This window comes from Fukomys damarensis, unplaced genomic scaffold (genome assembly GCF_012274545.1).
Source record: "Fukomys damarensis isolate Sample0158 unplaced genomic scaffold, DMR_v1.0_HiC HiC_scaffold_9, whole genome shotgun sequence".
NCBI lineage: Eukaryota > Metazoa > Chordata > Mammalia > Rodentia > Bathyergidae > Fukomys > Fukomys damarensis.
In genome coordinates this window covers 39954536-39972203 of record NW_022900921.1, presented here as the reverse complement: position 1 = coordinate 39972203, position 17668 = coordinate 39954536, and the positions used below count along the sequence as shown (strand labels likewise).

Genomic DNA, 17668 nt, shown 5'->3' with positions numbered 1-17668 from the left:
AAACTATTTGGTATTTACACATGTGTGACTTATTTATTTCACTTAGGAGTATATCTTCAATATGTATCCATTTTCCTATGAATGAATCTATTCTCTCACTCTTTATGGCTGAGTAATATTCCATTTTATAGAAAAACCACAACTTCTTTATCCAGTTTCCAACGGATGGGCAAATAGGCTGTTTCCAAGATTTAGCTACTACAAACTGTGCCGCTATAAACATGGGTGCACATACTTCTCTGTGATATGATTTTTTTAGTTCTTTTGGAAAGATACCCAGCAGAGGGATGGCTAGGTCAAATGGAACCTCCAGTCCAAGCTCTTTGAGGTATCTCCATATTGATTTCCATAGTGGTTGCACTAGTCTGCACTCCCACCAACAATGGAGGAGGGTTCCTTTCTCCCCACAGCCCCGCCAACATTTGTGATTGTGCGATTTCTTGATAGAGAGAGAGATGTACTATGTTCATGGATCACAAGACTCAATATTTTTAATATATAATTTTTCACCAAATTGTTCTTAAATTGATTTTGTTTTGTTTTGTTTTTGAGTCAGGAATCTTGATATGTTGCCCAGGCTGACTTTGAACTCCTGGGATCAAGTAATCCTCTTGCCTGAGGCTTCCTATTATCTGAGCATATAAATTTGCCCTACCACACCTAGCTCAATCTTAAAATAATTTTAGGTGTAAATTCCTACCAAGTCAGTTTATGAATTTAGAACAATTCTCATTAAAATTGCAGCAGAATTTTTGTTTTGTTTTGTTGTAGAAATTGATAAGCTGATTCTGAAACCCACATGGAAATGGCAAGGACATAACAGTAGTCCTTGCAAAAGAACAAAGTTGGAGGACTAATGCTTGATTTTGAGACTTAATATAATTATCAGAATAGTGGAGCCTTCTGCTACTAGCACAGCTTATATCACTCACACACACACACACACACACACACACACACACACACACACAAAATAACAATTCCTTTTTGTTCATATGGGGTTCCTGACATCAAGAGGTAGGATCACATACCCTCTCCTTGAACACAGTCTGGTCAAGGAGACTTGCTTTCCTTACAGGGTATAGGAGAACTGACTCCACAGGATGCCTCATGGGAATACAAGAAGTATTTTAGCTTCAGCCTGGGTTTCTTGGGACCATCTGCTCTGGCAAAATTCACTCCAGGGTAAGCTGCCACTAAGAAGTCCAACTTCCTGAGGATCTTACTGTGTGAGGAAGTCCCAATGAGTTATTCAAACAGGCTACAGGAAGTTAGATGGCCAGTCTTCTCCCAGATGTTACAGCTGAGGCACTAGATATGAAAATGAAGCCTTTTGGGTCTTCAACCTGGTTATGTTTCCAAATGTTCCAGCCATCATCCAACTTTAAGTGCATGAGAAAAATCCCAAGTAAGAACTGCTCAGATCAGTCCTGCTAACCGTAACAATGTGAAAGACGGTAATAAATTGTGACCTCAAGCAGCACACAAAATCAGGATAGGGGAAGATAGCACCAAGGAAATATCAGAATCCAAAGTCCAAATATAGATGGACTTTGGCCAAAGGTGACCGGCAATACAATACAGAAATTAGTCTTTTAGCAAATGTTGAGTAAGCAATTAAATATACACATGCAAGAAAAAAAGCAAACTTTGATCCATACCTCACACCATATGCAAAAATTAACCCAAAATGGATCATTATAGAATGAAATACCTACAGCTTCCATGAAAAAATAAGAGAATGTCATTGTGATCTTGGCTTTGGCAAATATTTCTTACACCAAGCCTAATCAGTAACAGTAAACACTGCTAAGTAGGACTTCTTCAAAATTAAAAGCAAAAGACATTGGTTTTGTTTTTGTTTGTTTGTTTTACAGATTGGGAGAATATACTTACAAACCATGTAACTAATAAGGAACTTGTATTCAGAATTTATAAAGAACTCCTCAAGCTCAATAATAACAAATTGAACAACCCAATCAAAAATGGGCAACATTTTAAACTTTTGTATTATTTTTATTGTGAAACTGTGGGATTTGGTTTTATTTTCTGTTGTCCTTTATATCCAATATCCTCAATGTAAGAGGATACACAGATATAAAAGCCCTACACATTACTTTCACTGGAAACAAATTTTCTATGTTAGGGATGAGTGGATGGGATAGAAGTTGATGCAGGATTATAAAGCCATACAAGGCTGCTGCATGACTCAAGTGTGGGAGAAGCAGGATTCTGGACTGGTCCATCTGGGCAAAGCATAAACGGACTTTTCCTCAGGAAAGATACATGATGACAAGCAAGGGTATAAAAAGGTATGGATTGTTCTTGTTTACTGGAGGGCCACATTAAAGTCACACTGCCATACCTGTCAGCACTGGACCTCTCACATGCAGTTTTTAGAAATGATGGGGCTGTTGTCAACCAACTTTTGAAACTCCACCACAGGAATCACTGACTTAATTTCTTCCCTGATCAGCCTTTCTCTGCACAGTGCCTCTGTAAAGCCAACTTTTGGGGATCCTACAGAGCCACACTCAGCCAGTACAGAAACTAACTTTGTTGCTTTCTGGAAGGCCCCAGAATCCTTATATGCACCGTACTGCCTAGCTTCTTTGCATTTGCTCTAAGGAAGGAGCTGAAGGCACAAGGTACCTCAACTGTCAGTCCACTCTGAGGGGTTTCAGGGGACTGAACGAAGCTCGGTGAACTTCAGCCCCGAGTCAGTGCGTCTCTGTCTCTTCTTACAGGCAGAAGCAGCAGCCAGGTTGAGGCCAGGAAGATTCTGGTGAAGCCCATAAAGGCAAAGCTCTGAGCCAGGAACCCTGCGGTTTTGTCTTTGGAAGCATGGAACCTATCTTTGGAAAGTCTCCTGTGGGGCCTCGGAGCGGGGAGACGCTCTAGGAAGTCCTGCCCTCTGCCCCTGAACGGTTCGCCCATGTCCAGGCTGTGAGATCAGGGCACCCGAGACTGTGCTCTCCTTTTCAGGCGAACTGGACGCCTTATTTTCTCTGGTGTTTTTTCTGTGCAGTTCCACCCCGCACCTGCCTCCTGCTCACTCCTCGCCGTAGGCAGATGAGGAAGGAGGGCGGCGGGGGCAGAGGAAGGGAGGGAAGCAGCCTCGGTTGGGATAGAGCAGGAGCCGGTGGGGTTGAGGACCAGGTGCGCACATCCTCGCCTGCCCCAGCCGGTGAGGTGGAGCTGGCCAGCCCGGACCCTGACGACGCCGGGCTCCTCGCCCAACTCTGCTTTGGAACGGAAAAGGCTGCCTTCTACCTTTCCTAAAACAACTGTGGAGCTGATAGAGGGGGCGCTTCAGTTACTCCGAAATGACCCGCGATCTCTCTGTGGAGCCAAAATCAGTCAACACAGGAAACACACACAGACACCCCCCCGCTTAAACCAATAGCTGGTTTCTAAGCGGAGCCTTCTCTAACAGCCTCTGAGCTCCGTGTCCACAGAGCGGGTGTTCTCAGCGATTCCCGCGCAAGCCGGCAAGGACTCGCCCGTCTCAGCCAGAGCGCAGACTCAGAAGCGCACGAACGGAAGAAGCTCTTCTCCCTCCTCACATTCACTCTTTTTCTTTTTTTTAACCCTCAAAGGATTCAGATACCATTTTGGGGAAAAGGATTATATTAAAAATGGAGCAATTTTCTAATTAAAAAAACACCAGATTGTTTTTACCCGGTGGCAAACTAGTGGCAGAATATATTTAGATTTTTTTTTTTTTTTTTCAGGCATCCATGATTGGGGTACGGATTAAAATGTACATAAAGAGAGTGCATATTTATTGCTGGGAAACGTCTCCCTAAGCATTTTCTTCCTGGTGAGGGATGGTATGTTCCTCTCCATCTGGTGTTCCTTGCACTGCTGCAGGAGCTGAGGGGTCCCCTTTGGGCTTTGACCGCTGCTCTGTACCCTGAGCCCGGCACAGGTCCTCAACACAAGAGACAAACCCTCAAACACCTGGCCTGGGGACCCTGCGCTCTCCAGAGAGCAGAGGGCCAAGAATGCTTGTCTTACCAGCCTGGTAGTCTTCTTGGAAAGATCTGGTTCATTAAGGATGAGAAGGAGGTGGAGACTGCACACCCCTGAGGTCCTCTCCTCTTCCTGCTCCCCACTTTGCTTGTCTGTGAAATAAAGAAAAGGGCACAACTTTAGCAGTAACGGCTCAGTTATTTTATTTTTTAGAAGTTTGAGGACCCATTATAAAATATTAGCATTTTTTGTTTATGGAATGTGGATGCTTAATTATTTGCTATAGTATTCTCTGCAATTTCTGTCGATCCTCTGAGCCCTTCTATGTCTTTCCAGTTTCCTACAAAGGAAGAGAAAAATGAAAGGGTTGTGTGAAATCTGGTCCTCCTTGCTTGACTTTGGCTCTGTGCACAGGGAAGGCTCAAGAAACCCAATTCCTGTAGAAAGGAGAGGCGTTACTCTTATTCATCCCATTTCTATCCCCTATGTTTCTCTGAGAATTCACAAAAACCCAGCAGGAAGCTTTACCCCACCCACCTCTCACTTTGTCTGGGGCAGCTGTTGCTGACCAGGCTGTTTGCTTTGCTGAGGAATAGGAGTTCTCCAGCTGGCAGCAAGCAAGTTCAGCTGATGTCATCATGAGGCTTTGATTCGATCTCATCCCCGTCCCAACAGAAACATCCACCTGTAGGAAAAGAACCTACTCTCTGTAGCCATTGAATATTTGCCTTGTACAATGAAATCCCAAATGTTCTTGGGCTTAACAAAAATACATTGCGAGAGAAAACCCACATTGACATTTCCACTCTTCTTAACTTGAAAACAGCCAAACTAAATTAAGTAACAACAACAACAAAAAGTTGTTTCCCACACGGTTTGCCCAGCTCTTACCGCTAGTTTTCAGCCTGAACCAATTTTCATGCTTGAGTTATTAACTTATGAAAATAGGCACAAAAGGGGGAAAATGTGAACAAATCCTCTGCTACATTATTAGTCATTGCTACAGCTGAATGAGTTCCGGCACAAGGCATGTTATTCTGCCTGCCAGTATCTTCATTTTGAGCAAAATGTAGCTTGCTAATGGGTTCTGCCTCATATACTTTTCTGTAATCATTACGTTGCCATTCTTTGTAATTTATCCTGTTTTTTATGAGGAGCATGTGCATTAGGCATAAACACACACACACACACACACACTTGCATATGCACATGTACATCTTTTAAGTCCCCTTTCACTTGTGGCTGAAAATAAAGGTCACAAACCTGCCAGTCATGTGTGGAAAGCTCCACTGGATTGACATGCTGTTTGGAACTCATGGTAGTGGTGAATGGGAACTGATAATGAAAACCTAGTGAAATGGGGGTGGCCAATCAAGGTAGTCTGGAGAAGATGGAGAAGAGCTGGGTGAATTTCACCCATCCCACCTTGGGATCACCTTGGGAAGCAAGGTGCAGGACCAAAATCTTCCCAGGCCAATCAGAGAAGCCAGGCTTACTTGCTGAGTGAGTTCAGATTTCCTGATAAGCTGCCAGATTCTGGGAAGTAGTCCCCCTTTTCAGTAGTTTCTGTCTTGGGCTCAGAAGTGCTGCCCCCAAACCAGAATAAGCCGAGTGAATAAAAGAATTGAGTTTTGAGTCTCTTTGATTTTTTTGCTTCTTTGAACTCCAGCATTGGTTGGAGAAATCAAGGCCCATGAATGTTTACTTTTGAAAAATATACAACAAAATGAACAGACAAGAAAATAGGCAGAAGAAACAGGGAAGAGATAGAAAAAGCTTGAAGACAATCATGATTTTCATAAACCAGGTATAAATCATCAGAATGGGCTCCAAAACTGATCAGAATTCTGCATGGGGCCAGGGAAGCGGCCAACAGGTGCAGGGGGAGCAGGGCTCCCCACAGTTTCAGCCAGTGAGAGAAGCCCTTGGTGTCTTCCTTCAGGATTAGGTTAACTTCATTCTCCATCAGACTCCTTCCTCGCCAGGAAGCAACAATTGCATACCAAATATATATTTTATCCTGTTTGAAGTGTTAATGAATGCTTTGATTTTGTTCTATCCCCCTCATTATGACATATGTGGTTCCTTTCTCTCCTGGGAAGTTGATTTTACCCCTTAGCAAGTTTCCTGCTCAGCTGAGCCCAAACATTTCCAAGGGGTCCTCTCCTGCCAGGGTCCAAAGTGATTGCTGAGCCAAAGACTCCAGAATCAGGTTCTGACCCTGCCTCCGTGCCCATCACTACAGGCCCCAGCTAACAGGAAAGTGCCTGCAGTGATTCTCAACACTTATGTCCTGTTAGACACTGAGAAACACATCCATGTTACATTTCCCCTGATTCTGTGGCCTTTGAAGGTCACTACTCTGGACAGAATGTAGGAAGCAAGAGCTCCCACAGATCTGGAATCTCATCCTCCTTTTACAGGTGACCAACTGAAGCAAAGTGGCTGACCCATGGCTTCACTGTAGGTGGTAGCGAACTGCAACTGAGCAGAGCATTGTTCCATCCAGCTGGCCTTGTTCCCTGAGGCCCACTGGCCATAGCAACCCCACCCAAGTTGCCTTCCCTCCCTCCTGGTGCCAGCGCAAAGCCAGCAGGATAGATTCCTGCAAACTGGAGAATGCTTGAGCCATGTGGCTTAAGCCATGTGTCATTGCGTGAGACAGGTGCCTCTCCACTCCATTCTGGCCATGGGAAATCAATGGTAACCTGTGAGAAAGGGCCCTCTGTGCCTCAGTCACGACGACCAGTAAGGACATCACAGAGCAGTCCTTGCTCCTGACATCCAGGGCATAACAACAACACAAACTTCCCTGGCAGAAAATGGGCAAAGACCTGAAATTCAGACCAGAACAAACACGGCCCCTTACCTCCCTGCATCACAGTTACAGGCACCACATCTTACTGTGCATGTGCATCTCGCCAAGTCCCTTCGCTCATCCCTGAAGTGGGTATCAAGGGAATCACGATCAGTTCCCCCCCTTAGTTTTTCTTGTTAACCATTCTAAGTATATGGTTCAACAATGTTAAGCACATTCATGGTGCTGTGTAATCAACCTCCAGAACCATTTTACACATGCACAACTGAAACTCTGCTCATTACACAACGACTTTCCAACTCTCCTCCTGGCAACCGCTGCCCTGCTGTCTGTCTATGAATTCAATTGGCCCAAGTAACTCCGGTAACTGGGGTCATAGAGCACTTGTCCTTTTGTAACTGGCTTACTTCACTTAACACAACATCTTCCAGGTTCATCCTGGCTGGAGCAGGCATCTGCATCCCTCCTCTTTAAGGCTGAGTAGTGTTCCATTATTTATGCACCACATTTTGTTTACCCATTCATCTCTCCACGAACACTTGAGATGCTTCTGCCTTTTGTCAACTATGAACAGTGCTGCTATGAGCACAGCCGGGCAGGGTCCTGCTCTCAGTTCTTTTGGATACACACTCAGAAGTGGGCTTGCTGGGTCACACGATAATTCTATTTTGAATTTTTTTGAGGAACCGCCATCCTGTTTCCCACAGTGACTGCACCATTCTATTTTACATTTTCACAGACAGTGCACAAGTCTTTTCCACATCCTCTCCAAAACTTACTATTTTCTGTTTTTTAATATTAGCCAATCCAAAGGGTGAGAAGTGATATCTTCTTGGGGTTTTTATTTGCATTTCCTAAGTTACTGGTGACACTGGGTAGCTTTGGACACTTGTATGTCCTCTTTGAAGAAATGTCTATTCAGGTCTTTTACCCATTTTCTAACAAGGTGGTTGATTTTGGTTTTGTTTTTTTTGTGGGGGTGAGTACTGGGGATCGAACTTGGATCCTTGAGCTTGCAAGCAAGCAACAGTGGTTGACTTTGTTGTTGTTGACTTGGGAATTCTTTATCTCTTCTTTCTCCCCCTTTTTTCTGGCAGCTTAAAGAGCTAAATGAGGGTCAAAGAAATAGATAGGCCAAGTGTGTTGGTACACAACTGTGATTACAGCACTCTGGGAGGCTGAGGCAGGAGAGTTGTGAGTTTGAGCCCAGCCTGGGCAACTTAGTGAGACTGTCTCAAAAGAAAAATTAAAATGGTTTGGAGATATAGCTCAGCATGGAAACTCTGGGTTAAGTCTCCAGGACTCCCCCTTTCCCCCCCAGAAAAGAGATAGACAGTTGCTCAGTCCTTGGGTTGGAGCTGTTTATTTCTGCAGCAGTAGGGAAAGGCCAGCCCTGGTGCAGTGGGCAGGTACACACTGGGCTCATAGAACACTGGCCAAAGGCTGTTTGAAAGCCAGTGGCAAACCCTGGTTCCAGTGGGCCACTTTAATGATGGCTCTGCTTTCTTGTTCTTTCCCCTCTCCAAGGAAAGGGAGAAAGCAAAAGCTGCAGATGGAAAAGTACATTTAAATACATCACGGCTGGGGGACAGTGTGCACATCTGTTCTTAACAGGTTTCACCTGAAACTACTGAAAATATACCTCGACCTGTTTACGTGGAACTGGTTAAATATGGTAAGATTACTTGGAGGGTAACTATGGATTTAGTTGTGGGGGAAAAAAAAAGCCCAGCTACACATGGTCTCTGAACACACTTCTCACATTTTTCTGCAGATGTGTTGAGGGAGCAGATTTGCTGTGAATTTAAAAAATCTGGATTTTTGCAGATTAGTTATAAACAAATTCAAGATGTCCCTGAAGTCTTTGTGTAATGCATCATTCCTGTCTCACCTCTGGTCTCGGCCAGACCTTGGTCACCACCAGACAGGAACCCAAAGCTGCTGGCTTCTCAGCAGTTCTATCCTGCTCCCCAGCAGCTGTCTAGAAGGGAAACTGTGCTGGCTGTTCATATTATTGTTTTCAGAGATATGGAAGGGCATCAGTGTCCCCTGAGGACATACAGATGTGAGTTGAGGCCTCTTTATGCAAGGCACTGTGGTCCTTCAGGAATTCTTGCTTTGTACATGCAGCACCCCAGAAGGCCACTCCATTAACCCCATTATCCAGCTGAGCAAACTGAGGCTGGGCTCCAGGATGGTTTGCTTAGGGCTATTCTGACACTGAGGTGCTGAAAGGAGAAGATTCCTTCCATCCAGATATCCCTTGGGGCAAGACCATGACTCAGATACCCACAGGGCACAGCAAGAATGAAGGACTAACGGATGACACTGGGCAGCTAATTGATACTGGGGAGACTGGGCGAAACACAGTTCTTCTGATCTTGTAAACAGACAGAAGTCACTAGATTTTTCCATGAAGGCTCAGGTATTGACCAAACAAAAGGCACAGACTGCTGTGGTTTTGTCATTTCCCACTGGGCCCTTGTGTCCCAAGAGGTAGAAGGAAGAGGCTGCATTAGCTTTGCCCCCACCAGGTGGGGGCTGAGCATCAGGATTCCCCCCCAATCCAATGGAGGAGGCCTCTGCCCAGTGACACTGGAGTGCTCTGAATCCCAGTCCTGTCTGCCTTCTAAACTGCTCTTCCGTCAGGCACACTGTGAAAGGCGCTCTCTTCTATAAACATTTGTGTAATAATTTCCCCCTAAAGAATGACGTCAGTCTATAAACGCACCACAGGATCCAGCATAGTAGGAATGTGGCCTCAGAAATGATCATCCTGAAACTGACATCTGACAACACCCGCCCCATGCACACACATACACGTTATATCCCCAGGGCCGGGCTGTGACTGGTAAGCATTTGATTCTTGACGGCTCCATGCTGTGAAAACTCACCTATTTTTTCACTGAAAATCATTTTTTTTAATAAGCAGCCCACCAGAAAATGATTGTGAATGGCAGTTTCATTACATTTGGATTTTTAGAACAAAGACCTGTTCGATGATACTGAATTTTAATTAAAAAAATGTTAACACCTTAAACCCATGACAAGGAAGATGTGGCTCTGGGATCGTTAAAGAAAACAGGAAGGCAGAATATGGTTGGCAGGCTGTCTTGTGATCTGTTCAGTGTCACCTGACATTTGTCTTCTTTGGTTTCCATTTAAAATTTTCAGTTTTGAACTAGCAGGGGCCCAGCCCAAGCTGGACAGGTCTCCATTGGGGAGGTCTGTGGAAATAAAGGGTATGTGTGAGGAAGGTGGATTCTGCTTTCACTCCAGGGACCTCAAATACCATCTTGGCAAAGGATCAGTGAGTGGTGTCTTAAGCTCCCCCTGAAATTCCCACCCTCCAGGTGGGCTCCTCTCCCAGGCTGCCCTAGACAAGCTCTGGAAAGGGTGTTTTTCTGAGCAAGAAACTTGATGCATCTTCTAGGTGATTCATTTGAGCAGGTCAAGGTCATCTTAGGTCTGATAAATGGGAGCAAACTATTTTGGAGACAGCAGATTAAATGGTATATGGGCAGGCACTGCACTGGAGGTTCAGCTCAGCCCCGTTTTCATTTATGATAATAGAATTTTCTTTTGAGATGATGCAGTAATAGAACAGGAAAATTCAAGCTCAGAAAGCGTGTCAGTGTGTTAGTTTCAAGACAGGCTTTCTAAGCAGGCTCATGTGACCTGTCCACTCTCTGGCCTGGTCCTGATGTCCTTGAAAGAGCAGCCACTTGGCCCAAATGCAAGCTCTGAGCTCTGGCCAGGGACTGTGGTGGAAAACTCACATCCACTGGCACTGGACAAGAAGGAAGTAGCAGGCCTGCGTCCTGGGAGCCAGGGTCTTGGGAGCCAGTGTCATGGGAATCACGATGGGCAGCCTTACACTTGGGCAAGGGAGGAACTCTAGGGTGCTGGGGGATGCTGGCCACATTTTCCAGATGATCTGGGTCTTGGGGATCATGGGACCAGCCCCACAGGGCCCACATTGGAATAACTACTTCCACCCTGAGACAGATGCATGGGAGCAGGCTGCAGCTGACCAGCACAGTAAATCCAATGCCCTGAGGCTGGACTGGGTCAGGGTGGAGTTGGTGAGCCATAGCAGGACATTAGAATCACTTGCTGGGCACCGAGAGGGGGTGAGCTCTATTTTAGGTATGACAAGAAGCCACAGTTGGGTTCCAAAAGGAGAAGGATGGATGCTAATGCTGGCTGCTATCCAGAACAGGGGTCTGAGAAGTAAGTTTGGGTGGCAGGCTGCATGGAAGACATGGGCTAGGAGACAACAGTACGAAGCATTTCCTAGGTAGAGCCAGTAAGGCACGTGAGGACTCATTTCTTCCAGTCAGAGTTGGTCTGGCCCACAACAGCTCCAGGAAGTGAGGGCTGCCTGTACTTCCATGGTCTCCTTTTGTCCCCAGGAGCACAGGAAACTGGCCTCTGACTTTGTCCTCCACACCATCCAGATCCCCAAGTGGACTGGGAAGTGGAGCAAGGGTGAGACGGGTGACAGGCGGGTTTGTGGTGCCCTTTCTGAGAAACCATGTGCAGCTCTGTGGCAGGACAGTTGTGCAATGAACTTCCAGGATCTTATAAGCATTTCGATGGTTACGAAAAGAAAGTTAACAGGGTGCTGACGGGGTCGGGCAGATCTCTGCCTCTGTGAAGAGCCCACTGTGTCTGTGGTGACAGTACTGAGTGTAAGTGGTGAGCTGCACCAAGGCCAGAGTACCAGTGTCCACTCAGAGAACAGGGTGCACCTTCTTAGTCGCGCTGGCTTCTGGGTGACACTCTGGGTCCTCACAGCCCTGCCCTGCCACGATTTACTAATAAGTGATGTGGGCCTCACCTGCAGGGCCTGGGAAGGAGACCTGGAGAAGAAGGGGTGCTGGGCTGGGTGAGGACAGATGCCAGGGTCTATGGGGCAGGGCTCTGAGCACCCTACTTGGACAAGGACACATGACTGCTTTTTCTCTGAGCCAGCACATTTTCCATTCTAAATATAGCCCAAGATGACCCAAGACATCTCACCCCTCCCAAGGCGCTCCATGCTTCTGTATTCTTCTGCATTTCTGTGATTTCTGAAAGAAATGGGCAGTGAAACCAAGCACTCTCCACTGCTATCCCCCAGTCCCCTGGACCCTGGACGCTAAAGTTCTTCATTTAAACTTTCTGGGAGCTTTCCCAGAAGGGGCTGAGGGAGGGAGGAACCCTCTTTGTCAACCACCTGTAGCAGGTACCAAAATATTGAGTTTGCCTGCTTTCTCCATCCAGCAGAGGACAGCAAGGCTCTGCTTCCCCCAGGAAGCCTCCCCCGTTGGCTGGGGCTAGCAACAGGGAGCTACAACCACGGAGCCGATTCACATCTTCCATGGCAGGAGCCAAGCCTGGCTCCCTTATAACAGGACAGCAGATTCTTGTCTCTTTGGGGAAACTTCCTACATCCGCTCTTGTAGTACTTCTGGAGAGTACAGGACGTGCAAGCTTTTCAAATAGGGTGCTTGCCACAGGCAGCCTTGGGCACAGTGGTAGCAACTCTTGGCTTTGAGGCCCTTAGCCGCTTGTCTGCAAGTGAGGGGATATTTTACCTTTGGGAGCAGGGCCCGATAATTACTGCAGTGGCACTTCTAGGGAAGTTCACATTTTCAGAGGCCTTGGTTAACTCCAACAGCACAGTACTTCCCTGAAGGCTTTGTGAAGTCCCCTGCTGCTTATCCCTAAAGGTTTAAGGACTGAGGACAGGAGCGCAGTCCTGTTAAGTTCTACACTGCAAACAGTGAATAAGCAGACAAGAAAAAAAAAGGGGAGGTAGAGAAAACCCACATGGACACACAGCCCCCTCCAGTCCCTTCCCTCCCGCACCATTCTGCATACACAAAACACAGCGCAGTTAAATTTGGCACGCAGACTACAGCAAAGAAAGAAAACAGATCGAGTTACACAGAGTCCTATTCAGATGTGGGCCGGCCTCCCCACACAATACTCGGCAGAGGAGAACAAGGCGGTGCTGTGCTGTGGAGAACGCACACCAGAGCTCCTCCACTTTCCTCCAGTCATCTGCTGGCCTGGCCCTGGGCAGCAGGTTAATTCCCTGCTCCACAGGTGGAGACAGATAAAACAAACCAAAATGGTGTCATGGGCCGCAGGAAGACTTTCTCTCAGAACTTGAGCCACCTCCAGAAAGGAAACTTTTATCTGGACCGTAATCTGTTTTCTTAGAGTGCAGAGAGGACTAGTGGCCAGGGTAAACAAGGCAACCGGTGATGTGGTGGGGCCTTTGGCAGGCCAAGCTGCAAGCAGAGTTTGAAAAGCCCACTTCCTAAGCTCTGATCCCAAGCAAGAGGGAGCTGTCAATCTGGAAGGGCTGAGGTGCTCTGGAAAACACCAGCAGAGAGAGCTCGGGCTGCAGGGGAGAAACCTGAGCCACAGGTGCAAGCTAGAGATCCTTCTTGTCCCTCAGGCCAGCTCACCTGGCCAGAACCCAGCCAGGAAGGCTGCCTGGCTCCAGGCTCTCCAAGTGAGGAGTGCAGGTTGGGCTCAGCAGAGGCAGTAGGCAGGCTGCCAGGAGGATCGGCTAAGTCATCCCTGCACAGAGCTGGCCCAGGGAAAGCCATCAGATGGAGTTTCAACCAGATGAAGGCAGGATGCTCCTAAGAAAGAGAAGCAGTGCCCACTGACCAGTCAGAGTGGCATGGAGCATTGAGAATCATGTGACACTATCTCTGTCACCTCGGTGTTATTCCACTTGAGCTGCACCCCACCGTAGGCGGGCAGGAAGAGGGCAATCTCCATTCTTTAGTAAGGAGGTCCAGGCACAAGGCCACATCTTGCCTGGGTAGGTTCAGATGATGGTGTGGAGAGCAGCACATTGCCCAGTCCTCTGGACAGGCACCCTTGGGGGCCATACTATACAGGGCAGGCAATGGTCCTCACACAGGGTGTGCCTTAGTCCTGGGGCCTCATCACCTTTCATTAGCAGTCTTGCCAGCCCTGCCCTAGCAGTGGGTTGGGGTTGTGTTCTCAGCTCACACTAGGCTTCGCTGTGACACATGTGCTGTATACATCTGCAGCATGGGGACAGTGGCTCAGAGCCAGTCCAGGGCTGCCTCGCTGAGGGACCCAGTGCATTTCACCCTCTTCTCCTGCCTGTGACTGACACATCCTTATGCTTGGCTCCTTGTGGAGAAAGTATATTGTTATGGGTTGAATTGTGTCCCATACCAAAAGCATGATTTGGTTCCTATCCCTAGTACCTCTGGAAAGAGGGCTTTTGCTGATGTAATCAGCTAAGATGTGGTCCTTAGGATGGGCCCTAGTCCAGTATGATTAGGGTCCTCGTACAAAAGGGAAACTAGAAACAGAGGCACAGGCAGATTCCTGTCTCCAGAATGGTGAGACAGTCCATTTTCACCTTGTGCACCCTTAAGTTCACAATACCATGGTTGGTCTCCCTTTAAAGCCAGCACTGAAGCCCCTCCTGGCTCTGCACAACTGTGTCCCTGTTCTGGGGTCCTGCTCCAGACCACTCCTTAGCAGAGAGAAGGAAAGGAAGACCTCTCTTCCTCCACACCCTAACCCTATTTTATTTTCTGCTGAAACTGTATTCTGCCTACTTCTAAAATGTCCCAGAAGCAAGACAAGCACCCGTTTCCCTTTTTAGACATAGGTAGGGCTCCCCAGACATCATGTGGAGAAACACCCTTTTCCCAGCACCTCACAAACTTCCTCCTGATCCCAACTTGGGGTGAGGAGAAAACTGAAAACTCACCCACGGGATCCAAGTGGAAACAACAGTGGAGAGCTTATAGGGCTCTCTGGGTGGTCACAAGGTCAGAGAAAGCATCAGTGAGAAGACACGTGGGGGTCAGAGCCCCACTGTACTGCGTGTCCTGACCAGATGCTCAGTCCTGGATGTGAAGCAACTCCCACTGGTGGGAGCACTCCTGGTGCTTGCACACGAGTTTCCCTGTCCTTTTTCCATGGGCTCTGGCCTCCCCAGTCCTGTCTCTCCAGTGTCCTTGAGAATTAGTGACACTACCATCCTCTTGGATTTGGGAAGTCCTCACAGAATGTGTCACCACTTCCAGGACCCTGGCAGCCCTTCTGTACAATGGCACTTTGGACACGGCAGCACCTAGAGCTAAAGTGCACAACGCTCAGTGAGGCCATATTGTTAGAACTAGTTTTTGAATACTACTCTTTGGTTTCTCTACCCTCAAAATCTCAGTAGCTCTACAATTGCCTCCCCAGTACCCTCCCTTTTAGCCCTACCATTCTCCTATGTTTTCCTATTATGTCTACTCACCCTGAGTTGTTTTCCTCTCAGTAAGCATTACTTAATGCATTAGATTACACTCTTTTCAGAAAGAGAATTAGTATTTTTATGTCCCCCCCACCTTGTGTTTGTGACCTGCATGTAGAAGTTACTCAGTAAAGATTTCTTGAAGTTTGATTCAGGCTGAATTTCTTGTGTTTATTTACTTTTGTCATCTGTTTTTGTTCTCAGATGTTATGGCTATGTCTAGATGTCCCCTCAAATCCTCCTGAAGTCATAGATGGGGATTTTTGAGAGGTGGCTTGATCTAGAGTGTGTGACACTGGGATTGATTCATGAGCTCAAGGATTAAGGGTGTTAGTGCTACCTGCCCTAAGTAGTCTGGATAAGATAAAGGGATAGAAAGAGCTGTGGTCATCCCTTGTTGCTTTGCTACCTTCTGCTGCAAACTGTTTCTCCTCTGCCATGCCACCCTGCCTTGGAGCCAGCCAGTTATGGACTGAAACCTCTACAAATTATGACATAAGTAAACCTTTCCTCTTCTAACTTTAGGTGTCAAGTATTTTGTCAAAGCAACAGTCAAAGTAGCTAAGACACCAAATCCTTTTCATTTTAGATGTTTGGCTGGCCTATCCATAGGTGTTGAGATCTACCTTAGACCAAATTGACAGGCATGTTAAATGTCACTAATTTCCTGATTAATTCATTGATAATAACTAGAAGACTTTTAGAGCTGGAAGCTTCTTTGGGAAGTATTTAGTCACTTTATCATCCAGGGTCACACAGCTGGTGAAAGGACAGGAGAGAAGCCAGATGTTCTTGTGGGAAGACAGACTGTTGATTATGCGGATGAAGAGACTGTCAGTATGGCTAGAAATGGGAAGGGAGGGTGAAGCCATGCTTGCTTTGGACTGATCCTCCTGCTGGCCTCTGAACTGTTCGTCTTCCAAGCAGCTCCAGGCAGTGTCACTGCGTCTTTTCCACAGGCCTTGTAAGTGGACATTTGGCCAGAGGTCCAGCCCAGTACCACCAGGCTACTCATACTCTACTCCCACTGTGAAGTGGCAGAGGCTCCCACTCTATCTCCAAATCCACAGTTGTGACCTGAAGGAGTGCCTTCCCTGCAACTGTGCACTTCTCAGAGCTAGATCTGTTTCCAGCCAACAAGGAAGCTTAAAGCAAAACAGTCCTACTGGCGTGGAAGTGAGTCTCACTGTTATCAAGCAGAACGTGTTTTGCATCAAGTGAAGGGCTGTGGTTGGAGATGGGGAGCTGAAGGGAGATTCAAAGTCTGCTCAACTCTCAGAGGTCTCAGCCTCTTCGAAGTTTCATCCCACCCAACAGAAGTGTCTCTGCTCACACTTACTTCTGCAGTGCATATTTGGGGACTCAGCTGTGGTCTAGAAGTTCAGGTAACAGACGCAGGAGCACCGCCCCTCAGCGGGATTTTCCCAAAGGTTGTAATCCCTCCCTTGGGATTTGATAAACTCTCAGGGGCACATTCAAGTGCACTTCCCACCCCAATAATGAGAAACCAGGCTCCATATGTCCCTGTTAGAGTGCCTGAGCAATAGCTTCAGAACTCCTACCCCCATGGAACACAGTCTTATCAACTAAAATCCAGTGATGTTACAACTCCTTTTGTTTATAGTCTTACAGTCTCCACTCATTTCTAGTGTTATGTGGTCAGCACATTTTACTCTACCCCATTCACTGGGGTTATTTCAGACGTGTAGACAATTTTTTTCATATTCACCATTCCACCCTGGAATTCCCCAGCCTCTCACCTGAATGTTGAAAATTAGCATACGTTGTTTCACTCTTTGTGAGGTCAAGTCCCATGAGTTTTGACCAAAGCAGTGTTATGTATCCACCACTAGAGTATCATATGCACTAGTTTTGCTTTCCTTAAAAAATCTTACCCACTTCACTCACTCAACTCTCCCATCTCCCAGAGCTCCCCAGAAGCCCCTATCTGTTTATTATCTCTGTGATTTGCTTTTTCTAGAAAAATCATCTACATGGGTGGCCTTGTTTTAGGAATCAGTATGTATTTAAGATTAATCTATCTTTTTACATGGTTTGATAGCTCATTTCTTGTTAACTTTGAGTGGTATTCCTTTATTTGCATGTGCTATTTATCCATTCATCTACTGCAAGACATCCTAGTTGCTTCTAGCTTGGGACAATTTTCTATAAATTTGCTATACACATTAAAGTGCAGATTTTTATGCACCCCCCAAAATCAATCAACTGGATAAATATCAAGGAGAGCAATTCTTCGATCACACAGTAAGACTATGTTTAACTTTGTAGGAAATTGTCAATCTTCTAAAGTATCTTTGCTATTTTGTATTCCAATCAGCAATGAATGAGGATTCTTATTGCTCTACATTTTCATCAGAAATTAGCATTTTTGATTTTTTCATATTAGCCATTATAATAGGTGTGTATAAGAGGTATGTATTAATTTGTATTTCCCTATTGACAGATGATGCTTCATGTGCTTACTTACCATTTGTATATCTTCTTCAGTATCTGTTAAGATTTTCTGACCATTTATAAATTGGGCCACTTATTTTTTCCCCCTTATTGTGGAGTTTTAA

The 17668-nt window shown here is 46.3% G+C and overlaps 1 long non-coding RNA gene across 2 annotated transcripts in view; it reads right to left on the bottom strand.

The window, feature by feature from the left end:
* Positions 1-17668, bottom strand: part of LOC104872012 — a 179467-nt gene that overhangs the window by 67833 nt on the left and 93966 nt on the right. For both annotated transcript variants that reach the window (XR_004516432.1, XR_004516431.1), the window contains exon 2: positions 4021-4127. This is a non-coding gene — a long non-coding RNA (uncharacterized LOC104872012). The remainder of the gene's footprint in view (positions 1-4020; positions 4128-17668) is intronic.